Source organism: Giraffa tippelskirchi, chromosome 7, assembly GCF_054371585.1.
Source record: "Giraffa tippelskirchi isolate mGirTip1 chromosome 7, T2T-mGirTip1v1.2.pri, whole genome shotgun sequence".
In the NCBI taxonomy this organism is placed as follows: domain Eukaryota; kingdom Metazoa; phylum Chordata; class Mammalia; order Artiodactyla; family Giraffidae; genus Giraffa; species Giraffa tippelskirchi.
In genome coordinates this window covers 157,550,443-157,565,535 of record NC_137281.1, presented here as the reverse complement: position 1 = coordinate 157,565,535, position 15,093 = coordinate 157,550,443, and the positions used below count along the sequence as shown (strand labels likewise).

Here is a 15,093-nt window from a genome sequence, read left to right as displayed (position 1 = left end):
GAAACAGTGAGAGACTTTATTTTCTTGGGTTCCAAAACACTGTAGATGGTGACTGCAGCCATGAAATTAAAAGACCCTTGCTCCTTAGAAGAAAAGCTATGACAAACCTAGACAGCATATTAAAAAGCAGAGACATTACTTTGCTGACAAAGGTCCATCTAGTCAGAGCTATGGTTTTTCCAGTAGCCTTGTATGGATGTGAGAGTTGGACCATAAAGAAGGCTGAGTGCTGAAGAATTGATGGTTTTGAACTGTGGTGTTGGAGAAGACTCTTGAGAGTCCCTTGGACTGCAAGGAGATCCAACCAGTCCATCCTAAAGGAGATCAGTCCTGAGTGTTCACTGGAAGGTCTGATGCTGAAGCTGAAACTCCAATACTTTGGCCACCTGATGCGAAGAGCTGACTCATTGGAAAAGACCCTGATGCTGGAAAAGATTGAGGGCAAGAGGAGAAGGGGACAACAGAGGATGAGATGGTTGCATGGCATCACCAACTCAATGGACATGAGTTTGAGTAAATCCCGGGAGTTGGTGATGGACAGGGAGGCCTGGAATGCTGCAGTCCATGGAGTCACAGAGTCAGACACGAGTGTGACTGAAGTAAACTGAAAGCTAGAGTGAGCAAGCAGACCATTTGTAGCAAATTCTATATTACTGCTCAAATTTCCAAATTCCTACCTCAACTATTTCCAGTTCAAACCACCCATTTTTCAGTTCTCAGTTGATAAGTCTAGAATCCTGGGAAGGAAAATGCCACGTCTTCAGCTAGCGTTTTTTGTTGTTTTTTTTTTTTAATTCATTTGAAAATCATACATTCTTTTTATGTTTGACTTTGATATCTCTAGCTCTGGAAAATTAAGCATTAAGAAAAAAAATCCATTCTCTTCTGAACTATACATTTGTGTTTTATTTATATGCTCTTACAAAGATGCTGTATTCCAAATAAAATAGTGGCTGTTACTTTTTTTTTTCTTTAAAATGGTTTAGCAACTCCTGTAGTTTGTAGAACTTAAAAGCAACGGTTCTTGTTCAAAGTGCAGCGTCTCTATTAGACACTTAACTGCTTGTAACAATTCAACTGCAGAAACTATCTCATCCCTAATGACTTTAACATGAAAACAGCTTGCTTTCGCCAATACAGGACACAGGCGTTAATTGTGATGACTGGGTACACCTCACTATATTGACAGTCTTCTTAGTGTGATTTATTGGGTTCTAATTGCACATTTGTGGTTTGCTAATTTCTATTTGGAATGCTCGTCTATTATAGTTCAATAGCATGATTATAATCTCATTTCTTCTGCGGTAGTAACTGTATTCCTCCTTCAAAACTCTTCAGCTGGTCCAGTGTTTTCTCTTACGGCTCCCTGGATCCTTAAAAGAGGCAACAGCAGAGTACCTTGGGAAAACTGAATGAAGCCGGCATTCGGAGTGAGTCTGGTTGTGTAGTCATGATTTAAAATTACTTAAATACAATTTAAAAGTTAAATTCATTTTTCAGTTTTCTCAAGGAATTTCAAGTCAGCCTTTATTGACTGTCACTCTACAGTAGACAAATGATGTGACATTTGACTGCTTCACTTCTTTCCTGGATGCTTTTATAGAGAAAACAATCTTGATGGGAAAATGTTTATAAAACATTAAAAGGAATCTGTTCTGTAAAATTGCTTGGGGCTTCAATGTGAATGACTGGAAGCCAAAAGACAGGAAGAGGGAAAGTGAAGCAGAGTAGAGATTAGATAGAAGGAAATTTGTGCTACAGGGCAGAAGACAGTGTGGCAAGGCTTAGGAATAGAGTGAAGTCGCTCAGTCGTGTCCAACTCTTTGCGACCCCATGGACTGTAGCCCACCAGGCTCCTCTGTTCATGGGATTTTCCAGGCAAGAGTACTGGAGTGGGTTGCCATTTCCCTCTCCAGGGGATCTTCCCAACCCAGGGATCGAACCCGGGTCTCCTGCATTGTAGGCAGACGCTTTACTGTCTGGGCTACCAGGAAAGCCAACCAAGTGCATTGTCTTAATGTAGTTCTTTATGTTTATGTGTGTTGCTATCAAGTCCAATTAATCCCTCCCCAAGGGTGAGTAAAAATCAGAAAAACAGATTTAGAAACTAGCCACAAATACATCAAATGATGCCAAATCACTTTGTTTCCTAAAAGCATTCTTGACCTCAAGTTAGAAGAAAAGAATAGAGCTTAAACTTGATGGTTTAGAATAGAGAGAGGATTTATTAAGCAGGGGGAAATAAATTTTATAGAGCATATTTGAGTTTATAATGTAGAAGAGTTTATAATGTGACAAGAGAAAGATCTAAAACAATACATGTGGTGATTGGCCTTTGGAGGAAAGATAAGAAACAGGAAAGATACCAAAGTAGAGGGACGTGTTGCTATGAACTCAGATTCTTTTTTTTTTAATTAATCTTTATAGTTGCTTTACAATGTTGCATTACTTTCTACTGTGCAGCAAAATAAATCAGGCATACATGTACATATATCCTCTCCCTTTCAGACTTCCTTCTCATTCAGATCACCACAGCGCATTAAGGAGAGCTCTCAGTACGTTCTCATTAGTTATCTATCATCTATTTTAAGGGCTCCCCTGGTGGCTCAGCTGGTAAAGAGCTCACCTGCCAACTCGAGAGATGCAAGAGACACGGGTTCGATCCCTTGGTCAGAAAGATCCTGTGGAGAAAAAAACGGCAACTCTCTCCAGTATTGCTGCCTGAAAAATCCCACCGACAGAGGAGTCTGGCAGGCTGCAGTCCATGGGGTCACAAAGAGCCGGGCATGACTGAGCCCGCAAGCATCTATTTCATACATGGTATCAATGCATACACTAGTGAACATAGATTTTTTATGTTTTTTCAGACTCTCTTAAACCTTCTTTCCTTAGTTTGAATTTTGTGCAACCAACAGGCTATCATGGCTTATGCCCTGGAGTAAAAGGATTAGGATGGTGAATTCTTTCCCTGATCCAGATTCCTGAGATACAACCACTTAAGACCCAACCCAATTTCATGTTACTAAGGTTTTCCCCCAGTGGATTATCTCCACTCTTCAAGTCATTTGTTCATATGTAATAACATCTCATCTATCTTCAGTTACACTGGTTTGCTGGTTTCATTTTTGCTTCAGGCTCTAAAATGTCAGAAGTTCAGGATCCCATATAGTTTCTCACAAAAGTACTTAGCGCAATGCCAGACACAAGGGCCCGTTTCTAGCATCAGTCCAAGGCCACAACCGTTTCTTTAGAAAGCTAACAGAATCTTCACATGAGGCAAGACCCATGTCCTCAAGGGAGAGTGAGCTTACCGCTTTTACAATCTGTTAGAGCTGCTATGGCTCAAAGCAGAAGCCTGCATATAAACTGAAAATGCGCCTTGTTTACTGGCTGCCAAGAGGATGCCAGATGTCAAGATTGAGTTTCAGGGGCTTTCTGTTTGGGGTGGACAAACTGGGGCAATTGTGAGCACTAATTCTTTGCCTTTACCTAACACTTCCTCTTCTAAAATGTTTTCACAACGATCATTGTCTCATCATTGATCAGACCTGAGAAAGACACTCATATAGAGGAGAGGAGTTCTTAGAAGCGTCCCTATTTTGTCTTGCTAGATCAGCTACTTCTAATAGTTAATACTTATTAAGGGCCTACTAGATTCCAGGTGGGCTTCCCTTGTGGTTCAGTGGTAAAAGAATCTGCTTGCAATGCTGGAGACCTGGGTTTGGTCTCTGGACCGAGAGAAGATCCCCTGGAGAAGGAAATGGCAACCCACCTCAGTATTCTTGCCTGGGAAAATCCCATGGGCAGTAGAGCCTGGAGGGCTACAGTGCATGAAGTTACAAGAGTCGAATATGATGTAGCAGCTAAAATACTCCCACTAAATTCCAAGAATTGTGTTAAGACACCCCAAGAATTTTCTCATTAATTTGTATATTAATCCCAGGAGACCAAATAATAGTCCTTCCTCTAATTAGAGAGCCTAGCACAGTGTTTAGAAGACATAATAAGGACTTAATCAATATTTCAATGCATGGATAAACACTTTCCATCATTACCTTTACTTTAATTTGATTTATAAATAAAATTTGAAGCTTAGATAGGTTAAGTAATTTATCCAAATTAACTCAACTATTAGGCAGGCTATCCTGAAATTGAAATGAACATGAGTCCATTGGACTCCGGGAACACTTTTCTTAGCCATAAAAATTTTACCTAAAGATGATGAAATTTGATGACAGAAGTGAGGCTAGCACCCATGCACATTGGCACTCATCTCCCTGTTTCTCTGTATCTTGCCACAAATGAGTAAGTTACTCACCAAAGCAATGTCAGAAACCCTGTCTTGTAGCTCTCAGAACAAAGGATTTTTCCTTTTTCTTTCCTTTTCAGGTAATAACACACTTTCAAAATCTCATCGATAACCTGGAGAGTAGAAGAATGCTGGTATAGAAGTGGATATTTTGAATTAAGTTCAAAGAGTTTTGAATGGTTAAAAAGAAAGTCATTTTATTTCTTTAGTACATGAAATAACACTAAGTGCTTCCTGATGAAGCTTTTCTTTTCCTGGCTCATATATAATGATTATTATTTTTTTTTATAAGTATTTGGGAATCAGAGACAGATTAAGGGCAAGTAGCTGGATAATCCACTGATACTAGTCCATAAGGAGCTCCAAAATATCATCGATGTAAATCAGAAACATGATCCAGTTAATTTAGATTTCCAACTACAATCCCTTCTGATTGATAAAACATCGGTCCTGCTTAACTCCTTAGATACAATCCTTTAATAAAAATTACATTTAAACTTCATATCCAACTTATTTGTATTGAGAAGATTTTTTTTGATGGTTCTACATGAGTTGCATGGTACAGATCTGTAACCTCCACTTTGATATAGTTACTAACTGCTTCCTGAATTTGATACTCAGAGTGGCTGAAATTCTAAAACCAAGTAAGACACATCACAGTACTGACTGCTGAGAACAAGTGGCATATTTCCTTATTTAGATTTTAGAGTCTTAAATGTAAATAAGATCTTTATTTCAAAATATCACATAAAACCACTCAACAAATTGATATTCCTGATGTGCTACATGTCTGGTATCACATGCTAGACATTTGGGAGACTTTGGTGAAAAAATAATTATATATTTTTTCTGAGGATCAATTTCATCAGCTGAATGTGTGTTGAAACAACATATGTGAGTCATTTAGACAAAAGGAGGTTGAATCATTTACCTTTTCAGGTCAACTGTATTTTTTAATTTAGTCCTGTTTCACTTATAAACAATATTTTCAAGCATTCAGAACATGTTGAATTCTTAAGTAAATCTCCTCTTTACTTAAGAAGGGTGTGCTAAAGTGATATATTTCAAAGTCTGTAACATAATTTGGGCAAGGCTGGGGACAACCAGAGAGTAGAGGATTCACTCATCCAAGAAGGATGGTACAGGAGGAACTGAGACTTACTAACTGGAAGATATTTCAGAACAGTCTATGGAGAAGAAGAAGTGTATTAGTTTTCTATCACTGCTGTAACAGATTATCAGAAACTTAGTGGCTTGAGAGAACACAGATTTATTATGTTGTAGTTCTAGGGATCAGAAGTCCAAAAACAGTCTCATGGGGCTAACATCAAGGTATCAGTAGGTCTGGTTCCTTTTAGAGGCTCTAAGGGGAGAAATGCATTTCCTTGTATTTCCAGCTGCTAGAAGCTGCCTGAATTTCTTGGCTTGTGGCTCCTTTTCCTCATCACTCCAACATCTTACATCTGGCATCGTACATCCTACTTCTGACTCTGATGCTCCTGCCTCCCTCTAACCAGGACCCTTGCATATACATCACGCCCTTCTGGATAATCCAGATTAATATCCTCTTCTCAAGATCCTTGGTCACATCTGGAAAGTCCCTTTCTCCAGAGAAGGTCACATATTCCCCATGTCCTAGGATCAGGATGTGGACATCTTTGAGGACCATTATTCAGTCTACCAGCAGTGTATTTGTGATAGGGCTGCCAGTAACAAGAGATGAAGCAGAAGGAAGAGGCTATGGAAAGGAGAATACACTCCTTAAACATATCAGAAAAGGAAAGAAGGAAATGGGTTATTAAAGTAGTAACCTTAGTGATGGAGGGCTTCCCTGGTAGCTCAGCTGGTAAAGAATCTGCCTGCAATGCAGGAGACCCTGATTGGATCCCTGGATTGGGAAGATCCCCTGGAGAAGGGATAGGCCACCCACTCCAGTGTTCTGGCCTGGAGAATTCCAAAGACTGTATAGTCCATGGAGTCCCAAAGAGTCGGACATCATTGAACAACCTTCACTTTCACTTAGTGATGTAAAGAAGGGTGTGCTCAAGTGACACATGTCAAAGCCTGTTACATAACTTGGGCAAGGCTGGGGACAACCAGGAGCTGGAGGATTCACTCACCCAAGAAGCACTGTGCAGGAAGGACTGAGGCACAGGCCAACTGCAAATGAGCAAACTGCAATTGCACTCATGGAAAGAAGGGTGATGCATTTATGCTGTGAACTATAGTATATCCAAGGCTGGAGGGCATGGATTTAATAACAGGAGAAAATGTTATCACCATTGTTGCTATTCTTGGGCTCTGGGAGACTTGGATCATGCTGTTGGATTTCTCTTTATACTTAATCTCAGTGGCCGCCTTGTGAGCATCAAATGAGATAATACATGTGACATTATAGCCTCGTGCTTGACCTATGGCTGGTGTCCTTTATGGAATAAATGTTTGTGTCACCCCTCAACTCATATATTGGAGTCCTAACCCCAATGTCACGGCATGTGGGAATGGGGACTTCGAGACGTAGTTAGGTTAAGATGAAGGTGGGCCTTTCATAACAGGATTCCTGTTTATAAAAGAAGTGAAAGAGAAACCAGAGCTTTCTCTTCATCTTGTGAGGAAATAGTCACGAGGTAGCTGTCTACAAGCCAGGAAAAAATTTTTCACCAGGAACCAAATCAGCATGTACCTTGATCTTGAACTTCTCAGCCTCCAGAACAATGAAATAGTTCCTCCAGAAATAAATGCCTGTTGTTAAAGTTATCCCTTCTATGGCATCCCAAGTTGACTAAGACAGTGTCCAATAAATAGAAGATATTAGTAAAAAGAAACCCCGAGATCGCTGTGGGCACTTCTCCACCAACCAGAGGCCCCTGGCCGTGGCCAGGACCTGTTTACTCTCCTGGGGTCCAGGGCAGCTACCAAAGTCATCAGTTTCTAAAACTCCACTCTTTATGCAAACCATGCACCAGGATCTCCCCCAGAGACCCCTACAGACAGAAGCTTTTGGTTTATATATCTTTTCCAGAAAAGGTCTTAACTCCTGTCCTAGGGACACTTCCTTACTGAGGAAAAGAGAAGAGAGTAACTAAAGCATTCATTCTTCTTGATTCTAAGGAGAGATAATTATTTAATCTATGTTATTACCTGTACCATCCGTTCTTCTCCCTGGAAACAGAAAAAAAAGGAGGAAGGAGCTTGACAAACAAGGTAGATGTCCTACCAGCAACGTACAGGAAATGTATGCATGGTGTTGCTATGGCCCACTCCTGCTGCGGCCTGAAATAGTGAAGAAATCATGGGAACTGGACAATGACAAACCTGGATTTAAACCCAGGTCCAGGCATTATTGAGCTATAGATTATTTAGACCTTTTTTTTTTCTTTTCTGCCAGACATTTACTTACTTCAGCTATGAAATAGGAATAATAACCACCTCAGCTGAATGTTTGTGAAACTAAAGCAGATACTATGGTGAAAATACAGGGTTTCACAGGTGGCTCAGTAGGGAAGAATTCAGCTGTTAATGCAGGAGATGCAAGAGATGCACCTTTCCTGGCCAGGAAGATCCCCTGGAGAAGGAAATGGCCACCCACTCCAGTATTCTTGCCAGGAAAATCCCATGGACAGAGGAACCTGGCGGGCTACAGTCCATGGGGTCACAGAGTCAGACATGACTGAGCACACACACATAGTAAAAACATTCAGGATAAATACCTGGAAATAAATAACAAGCTTATAATAGTCCACAGGGTCGTGAAGACTCAGACACAACCGGGCCGCTGAACAACAACAACAAATAACAGAAAATATGGGCTCCCTTTCTCTTTCCTGGCCTCAGTCTCCCCCACCCCCTACCACCACCCTCTTGGTGCCAGATTCATAAACCCCTGGGTGGATGTTCATGCTAGAGTCTGCCTGAGCATGGGATGGGTGGTCACAGGCTTCTATTAGACAGTGAGAAGCAATAATAGTGAGACATGAAATCCTGACAAACCACATTAAAGGGTTTGAACTTATCAAAAAGTCAACAGACAGCAATAAGTAGGTTTTAAGTAGGGAAGTGATGGGATCACCTGGGCACTTAAAAATCAGACCTGGCATTTATGTAGAAGCCAGAGAGGAAGGGTTTAGCAAGGTAGATGGGGAGCCAACGTAGGGCACTGTTTTAATAACACAGACTAGGATTGTGGGGGCCTGAACAAGGATATTGGCAGTAAAATCAAGAGAGAATAGACATTCAGAGTTATGCAGAGGGTAAAACAAATGCAAGCAGACACTTGAGTGATTTTAGAGAGATTAATGGATGGTGACGTCCAGGTTCATGGTTTGGGTAGTTCTGTAGATTATTGGTCATGCTGACTGATGCAGGAGGCACAGCAAGAGTAGGGGTAGGAAAGAAGGGAAAGAGAATGGCTCAAGTTCTGAGCATGCGGATTTTGAGATGTCTGCATGAGATCCACACAGACAAGTTTATCTAAAAGGAGATATTATTTATGGAGAAAGTCAATCTCAATAGGACCAAAGCTGACTTGCCTTTCAAGATACAATGGGAACAGACGTCTAGCACACAACAGACCTTCCAGTCAGCCCTTCATATCTGAAGAAACAGAAAAAAAGCCACGTAAGCCAAAACAATTTCTTAGACTTATCCTTTAAGGAAAAGCAAATGGATTTACTGACTAAGAATATGCTAAGAATATGGGCTTCCCAGGTGTCAGTTCAGTTCAGTGGCTCAGTCGTGTCTGACTCTTTGTGACCCCATGGATGGCAGCACACCAGGGATCCCTGTCCATCACTAACTCCCAGAGTTTACTCAAACTCATGTCCATTGAGTCAATGATGCCATCCAACCATCTCATCCTCTGCCGTCCTTTCTCCTCCTGCCTTCAATCTTTCCCAGCATCAGGGTCTTTTCCAATGAGTCAGTTCTTCACATCAGGTGGCCAAAGTATTGGAGTTTCAGCTTAAGCGTCAGTCTTTCCAGTGAAAATTCAGCACTGATTTCCTTTAGGATGGACTTGGATCTCCTTGCAGTCCAAGGGACTCTCAAGTTCTTCTCTAACACCACAGTTCAAAAGCATCAATTCTTCAGCACTCAGCTTTCTTTAGAGTCCAACTCTCACATCCATACATGACTACTGGAAAAACCATAGCTCTATATAGATGGACCTTTGTCACCAAAGTAATGTCTCTGCTTTTTAATATGCTGCTAGGTAGGTCAGAGCTTTTCTTCCAAGGAGCAAGCGTCTTTCGTTTCATGGCTGCAGTCACCATCTGCAGTGATTTTTGGAGCCCAAGAAAGCAAACTCTGTGACTGTTTCCATTGTTTCCCCATCTACTTTCCATGAAGTGATGGCACTGGATGCCATGATCTTAGTTTTTTGAATGTTGAGTATTAAATCAGCTTTTTCACTCCCCTCTTTTACTTTCATCAAGAGGTTCTTCAGTTCTTCTTCACTTTCTGCCATAAGAGTGGTGTCATCTGCATATCTGAGGTTATTGATATTTCTCCTGACAATCCTGATTCCAGCTTGTGTTTCATCCAGCCTGGCATTTTGCATGATGTACTCTGCATATAAATTAAATAAGCAGGATGACAATATACAGCCTTGACGTGCTCCTTTCCCAATTTGTCTTTCCCAATCTAGTCAAAGCTATGGTTTTTCCAGTAGTCATGTATGGATGTGAGTGTTGTACTATAAAGAAAGCTGAGCACCAAAGAATTGACGCTTTTGAACTGTGGTGTTGGAGAAGACTCTTGAGAGTCCCTTGGACTGCAAGGAGATCCAACCAGTCCATCCTAAAGGAGATCAGTCCTGGGTATTCATTGGAAGGACTGATGCTGAAGCTGAAACGCCAATACATTGGCTACCTGATGCGAAGAACTGACTCATTTGAAAAGACCCTGATGCTGGGAAAGATTGAAGTCTGGAGGCAAAGGTGACAACAGAGGATGAGATGGTTGATGACATCACTGATTCAATGCACAAGAGTTTGAGTAAACTCTGAGAGTTGGTGATGGACAGGGAGGACTGTAGTGTTGCAGTCCATGGGGTCAAAAACAGTCAGACACAACTGAGCGACTGAATTGTCCTGACCATGTCCGGTTCTCCAACTGAATTGTTCCATGTCCGGTTCTAACTGTTGCTCTTTGACCTGCATATCGATTTCTCAGGAGGCAGGTATAGTGGTCTGGTATTCCCATTTCTTGAAGAATTTTCCAGTTTTTTGTGATCTACACAGTCAAAGGACCTACACAATAAAGCAGAAGTAGATGTTTTTCTGGAACTCTCTTGCTTTTTTGGTGATCCAACAGATGTTGGTAATTTGATCTCTGGTTCTTCTGCCTTTTCTAAGTTCCGCTTGAGCATCTGAAAGTTCACAGTTCATCTGCTGTTGAAGCCTGGAGTGGAGAATTTTGAGCATTACTTTACTAGGGTGTGAGATGAATGCAATTGTGCAGTAGTTTGAACACTCTTTGGCATTGTCTTTCTTTGGGATTGGAATGAAAACTGACCTTTTCTAGTTCTGTGGCCTCTGTTGAGTTTTCCAAATTTGCTGGCATATGGAGTGCAGCACTTTCACAGCATTGTGTTGTAGGACTTTAAATAGCTCAACTGGAATTCCATCACCTTCACTAGCTTTGTTCATACTATGCTTTCTAAGGCCCGCTTGACTTCGCATTCCAAGATGTCTGGCTCTAGGTGAGTGATCACACCATCGTGATTATCTGGGTCATGAAGATCTTTTTTGTACAGTTCTGTGTATTCTTGCCATCTCTTATTAATATCTTCTGCTTCTGTTAGGTCCATACCATTTCTGTCCTTTATTGAGCCCAGGTGGCTCAGCAGTAAAACATTTTCCTGCCAGTGCAGGAGACACAGAAGATGCAAGGTCCATTCCTGGGTCAGTCTCTGGACCCTTGGATCTTTGGAGTAGAAAATGACAACATGCTCCAATATTCTTGCCTGGAAAATTCCACGAACAGAGGAACATGGTGGGCTACAACCAATAGCATCCCAAAGAATTGGAAACAAATGAGTGATTGAGCATGTATGCATGCTGACCTAAGCTAATACTATTATTCCTTTGATATAGGATATATCATTGGAAGGACTGAAGCTGAAGCTGAAACTCCAATACTTTTGCCACCTGATGTGAAGAGCTGACTCATTGGAAAAGACCCTGATGTTGGGAAAGATTGAGGGCAGGAGGAGAAATGCATGACAGAGGATGAGATGGTAGGATGGCATCACCGACTCAATGGACATGGGTTTGGGTGGACTCCGGGATTTGGTGATGGACAGGAAGGCCTGACGTGCTGTGGTTCATGGGGTTGCAAAGAGTCAGACACGACTGAGTGACTGAACTGAACTGAACTGAACTGATAGGATATGATGAAATGGAACTTATATTTTTTTAAGCTTGGTGGATTTTGACATTGTCGAATAGAACAGGGCAGTGAATGAAGGTGCCATCTAAAAACTCAGCTATCTACTATTCCATCTCATAATTTTAATGGGTAAGCACTGCACAGCTTAACAACAGCCCTCCAAAAATTGATGTGCCTCACCAATTAATTTTTTTAAATTTCTTACAAAGCTCAGAAGCTTTGCATGCATGTGGATATTCCTCTTTATGCCCTGTAATTGTTCTTATCCAAGGCTACCAATCTCCATTTCTGCCCACGGTTGCTCTCTTTTAAAACCTCATGGATCCTGCTTATTCACTGGAATTTTCAGGAATATCTTATACTTGCAAGGTAAAAAGTTTCCACCAACTAATTCTTCTCCAGCTGCATTCTAAGACTATTAAGTTCAATAATGTGGTTTCCCTTAGCCATTGGGAGAAAAATGCATTTCTCTTTTCAAATGGGGATTTCTTTGTTACCATTTTCTGCTCTGAAATGTTAAAACAAATCTATAGTTGTTTTCTTTTTTTCCTTCTCTTACTCATATTCCCTTTTCATAGAGTGAGGTATATAGAAAAATGAATAATATTGTAATCCCTTCTGGAACCAGAAGAGAAACATGGTTTCTATTAGAGTTTATTGCATTTTTATTCCTTTCTCCAAAAAATAAAAGTTAAACAAAGTAACCCCTAGAGGCTCCAGTCTCTCTATTTATAATTGTAGGCAACCTGAGTTGGAGAACCAGCTTTCCCTGACATCATGCTTCTTTTTGATTTGGTCTTTGTTTCGCTTCTCTGAGAATATGCTCATAATGGCTGCTTTAGTATTGGGAGATATTCACTTTGAGTGAGAGAGTATGGGTGTGTGTTTTAGTCTCTACAGAGATCTCTAAACAGTCAGAGTGTCTGTTTTAAAGTCTGAATACATTTACTTTGTGGAATAGCAATTGTGTCAGACCTTTTAGGGATGAGCCTTAGTTTTAAGGTCTTATAATTTCACATAATATTAATCAAAGTGATTAAGCCTTTTCTTATAAATACACACCAGCTTATTAATAGATTCATCCATTTATTGAACTGTCTTTTTATTTTGTCTTTCTCTGTTCACATATTTATTTTCAAATGTGTGTGCTCCCCCCCTCCATTGCGTTTTCTATCTAGAATTAACGCTACTAATGATCAGGCGGCCAGGTTTGTACACTGCGTTCTGCCACCTATTTGGAATAGAATATCAGTTAAAAAAAAAAAAGAGGGGTAAAAAGCATTTTCTATTATTTTCTATTTCTTTTCTTCAGCGGTACAGTGGGATTAGTAACTAATTTGTGTGTGGTAAGTCACCTCAGTTGTGTCTAACTCTGTGACCCCATGGACTGGAACCCACCAGGCACCTCTGTCCATGGGGATTCTCCACAAGAATACTGGAGTGGATTGCCTTGCCTTTCTCCAAGGGATCTTCCCAACCGTGGGATCAAACCCGTTTCATGTCTCCTGCAATGGCAGGTGGGTTCTTTACCACTGGCTCCACCTGGAAAGCCCAGTAACTAGTCCAAGCACATGTAATTCTTAGAGTTCTCCTGATAGTGGAATTCAACCTTAAAACAATCTGAAGAATACAAGGGATCAGATGGTAGAGCTTTTTATCTTTCTATCTATGATAGCCCAAGTGGGGTGTTAGGAAATATAAAAGTATTCCTTTATTCTCAAAATAACCACAGAAAGTAGGTGCTGCATTTCTCATGTTTCCGATCACAAAGTGAGGTTAAGACAATTTGAATGACGACTCCTTTTAGCGTTTCAGCTATTAAATAAGAGATTCATAATTCAGACCTCAGTCTATCTAAATCCAGAGCTCAGTTTCCTCTACTACAACACATACAATGCTAGCAGTAAAACTGCTGTGGTTTTAAAAGTGCTGTGCCATTTCATCTGTGCAGCCATTCCCTGGTTTCGTTGCCAGGTCTGGAGGCCATGACATCGCTGGTGGATCAGTTGAATCGCAGAATAGTATTCTTCCTTGGAATGATCTAATTTTTCTGTCCTCTGGGAACATGCAGAGACCTCACATCTTTATGCTATGTTTGAGGTTAGGTCGAAAGTATGGGCGGTGTCTAGGAATGCCCTCTCTTTCACATGGAGCAAAAAGGTGCTGAAGATTACCTGCTCAGTTACACGGATCCACTAAACCCATCCTGCGACACATGAGGCTAAATTGTCCCTTGCTCTCTCTTGCCTTCATTAGCCTGTAAGCAAAGGAAAGGCAGAGGTTATGTTAATCAAGTTCCCCATTGTTTTCCCAAAGCCTAGAGCCATAGCTGGAATGATGTTTATCATTGACTATGTGGAATAAATAGCCATCTTTTCAGTAACTGTGTCCTTTTGTCCCTCCTTCCTAGTAACTTGGTCCCCATGAGAGAAATACCACACTGAAGACCCAGAATCGCTTTTGTTTACAATCTATCTATCCATCTACCTATATATTCTCACTAGGCTGTAAATGGTCTAAGAAGAGAAATGGTGTCTAATTCATGCTTTTATCTGAAGTATCCAGTAGTGCCTGTGATAAATATTTGTTTTCGATAAATAGTTCTAGAGTTAATTTTGAAATGAAATTATTTCAGTGCAGCAAAGAGTTTTAAGCACCTTTAATTTTCCACTCATTTTGATAGGCACTGGAGAAGGCCTGAGCTTTCAAGGATTTTGTAATCGAGTTTGTTGTCTAATATACCATCATGCCCTGGTTACTAAGGTATTAGTTCTGAACTCTATACTCTTCTATTGCTACTTTGTGATGTTGGGAGTAGGACTTTACAAAATAAATTTCTTTTTTTTGTCAGCTGGCTTCCTGGTTTGCTCTTCCCCAAGAAGTTATTAGAGGGAGTAAAAGGCAGGTAGAATAGGAAAAAAACAAAACACAAAACTTTCCTTTTCTAGCTGGCATGCTGTCCTTGGCCGCTCTCTTCTAGCAGAGCCCACGCAGTGACCCCAGTGGCCGCTCCGCCTCCCATTGTTACAGCATGCAGAGCAGGCAGCAGCTCAGTGTCCCATCAGAGACGAGGGAGGCAAAACTGGTCCCTATTCATCAGAAGCCTCTTCTGTGCTTTGTGGGGCTCCCCCACTGGGCTCGGAGATCCTGACCATCCTAATTCCTGTCCAATTGGTAGCATTTTATATGCTTATTGAAAATAGATAGAATCATGGCTGGTTTCAGGAAAGGAGAGAGTAACAGAGGGCTTCATTTGTTTATGTTTTGTTTAGGAAGGCTTTATTTGATTTTCATTCCATATGCCAAGGACCAGGAATATAAAAAAGAACTAGACTTCGTAAGAGCCTTCAAGAAACACTCCCGCTGATAGAAGATTCCGACATGAAGAGAATAAA

General features: G+C 40.9%; 2 long non-coding RNA genes across 2 annotated transcripts in view; one reads left to right on the top strand and one right to left on the bottom strand.

Moving 5' to 3' along the window:
* The window catches only part of LOC145512275 (uncharacterized), a 71,771-nt gene extending 57,095 nt beyond the window's left edge, over positions 1-14,676 (bottom strand). The window contains exons 1-3 of the long non-coding RNA XR_014058446.1: positions 14,634-14,676; positions 13,873-13,955; positions 8,839-8,902 (exon numbers count right to left, since the gene is read on the bottom strand). This is a non-coding gene — a long non-coding RNA (uncharacterized LOC145512275). The remainder of the gene's footprint in view (positions 1-8,838; positions 8,903-13,872; positions 13,956-14,633) is intronic.
* LOC145512277 (uncharacterized) lies at positions 7,676-13,953 on the top strand. The gene is made up of 2 exons (XR_014058448.1): positions 7,676-9,212; positions 10,481-13,953. It is a non-coding gene; the product is annotated as an uncharacterized LOC145512277 (long non-coding RNA).
* Positions 14,677-15,093: the final 417 nt, after the last annotated feature.